Consider the following 2449-nt stretch of genomic DNA (forward strand, 5'->3'; position numbering starts at 1 on the left):
CAGTGTATTGGGAGTTTGAGTAATTTTTGTTGCAGGTTATGTTTTTTTAACATTTTGATTTAGATGTTTTACTAGTCCAATTATGAGACAGCCGTAAGCTTTCGAATTTCAAACGTTATAATCTTTGGTTCGAGTCCCCCTGCGTACGGGCTTTGTTCTGAAACAAACATTATAGAGAGCTTTGAAATGGCATAATATTTTCGAAATTTTCAGGATGTATACGATAAAACGTGATCAGTTAGTTACTGAGATGAGAGGCCCTGCATGGCCAGGTGGATAAGGCACTCGACTCGTAATCCGAGAGTTGCGGGTTTGAATCTCTGTCACACTAAACATTCTCGTCCTCTCAGTCGTGAGGGCGTTATAATGTCACGGTAAATCCCACTTTTTGTTGGTAAAAGAGTAGCCTATGAGTTGGCGGTGGGTGGTGATGACTAGCTGCCCTCCCTCCAGTCTTACACTGCTAAATTAGCGCATATAGTCCTCGTGTGGCTTTGCGCGAAATTCGGAAAGAAACAAACAAACCTACATTAGCTTATCAAAACTTATCAGGGGCGCACATCTAAAGGCTCGTCTAGGACGCCAAATACCCTTGCGCCGGCTGTGTTTGAAGTATAAGTTTGGGTTTTATAGATTTTGCAGGGTTTATTGTTCTTTATGATAGAAGTAATTCGCTTGCAAATTAAATATTATGTAGTTAAGATAAACTTATGGTATTGAATCTAAATTCTTATTACAAAGTCTCTAGCTGAGTACACTAAATAAATGATGTACAACTACAAACAATAATTATTTTCAGCGATATGTGAGCTTATACAACTTCACTAGAACAGAAAATACTGTACAAACGTTTTGAATATAATAAACTTGTATTTCGAGATGGACCTTATAATATTAAAACTCATAAGATCAGAAAGTGTACAATTCATTTCTAATTAAAGATATTGCCTGTTAAGCAATTATCAACAGAGTTCGTTACTATGTAAAAAACGAGGCCTACGTTCAAAATTCCTTCTTAGCTGTATTCATTCATGCTACTTTCTAAATTTAGAGTTCTCGTGCAGCACAAAATAACTTTTTAATATTGCTTATATATTTACGTATTTAAAAATGTCACCTTTGTCTGCATAGTGAGAACACAGTGAATGGTAACATCAGTTTCTTTTTACATTTTACAGAAACAGTATTACCTCTACGATATGCTCCATTCTACACAGAATCAGATCAAATAACCTGCCTGAGGTAAGTTACAACTACATTGATTAGTAGTGAAACACTGGAAACTAAAATTATTATAGATTAACGTAAAAAAGATACATTTCCAAGAGATACATAAAACTGGACTACTTGAGAATCGATAAAACTTGACTAACAACACATTATTATGTAATAAGTTGTTTTATACAACCACTTGCTAGTTTTCAGTAAGAATTTCAGTTGTTATAACATTTAAAAGATATGTTCAATATGTTTGAACTGAAGATAAGTAATGTAAAATGAAAAATGTGTAAAATCTTTACATATAAATAGTTTGTATGATTATGTAACTTTTGAAAAGGCGTTTCTGCCAATTTCAAATCGATTTGCAACACTTAGCACGTGACTGCTATAACTATAGGGGTCGCTCCACGAGCAACGGAACACAATGCCGAAAGGAAGGATTACAAATATCTGTTATTCAGAATATTTATGTGGTAAATAAAAAAGTTTCAAGAAAAGCTCAACTAACTTCACAAACTAGTTCGAAAGTTTCATTTTTGTGATTATACTTTAATTAAATATATTATTTGTAATAATAAATCTAAATAACTACAGGGTATTGAAAATATTTATAAACTATTTTCGTAATTTATTTTAAATTTTTTTCATATTACGCAATGAAAACTAACATAAATTTCAATAGTTTGTGAGGTTGAACTACGTAACTTTGTAAAAAATTTCAGAATAAACAACACAGTCATGTGTTTTGTGATGTAAACTCTGATAAAGTGAAAAGGCAAATTTTGTTTAAATTTTTATTTACATTAAAAAATACTTGCATTTGAAAACAACAAACATTCGTAACGTAAAGATTGATTCATGATATAAATACATAAAAATATAACTTATTTCAAGACACGCACAAAAACAAACGGAAATCACAAGGCCGGTGATCCTTTGTATCTCAAAAAAAGAAGACATATACACCCTTGTGCAAATTAATTGAAACAGGACGGAAAATTACGATTGTTTTTCAATTTTTTGCGTTTTATTTCTGAGAATCCAAAAATTACTCACAAATTAATACATGATATGACTGTCTTTATTTTTCAGAGGATTATTAATCCACTTTGGCATCGAGACTACGAGTTGACTGCAATCTTTACTAATTTTTGGATCTCAGTACCACACCTCAATTAGCTTATCTTTCGTAGTACAGTCTTTTCTCCGAAGTCTTTCTTTACAAATC

The sequence above is a fragment of the Tachypleus tridentatus genome, chromosome 13 (assembly GCF_004210375.1).
Source record: "Tachypleus tridentatus isolate NWPU-2018 chromosome 13, ASM421037v1, whole genome shotgun sequence".
Lineage (NCBI taxonomy): Eukaryota > Metazoa > Arthropoda > Merostomata > Xiphosura > Limulidae > Tachypleus > Tachypleus tridentatus.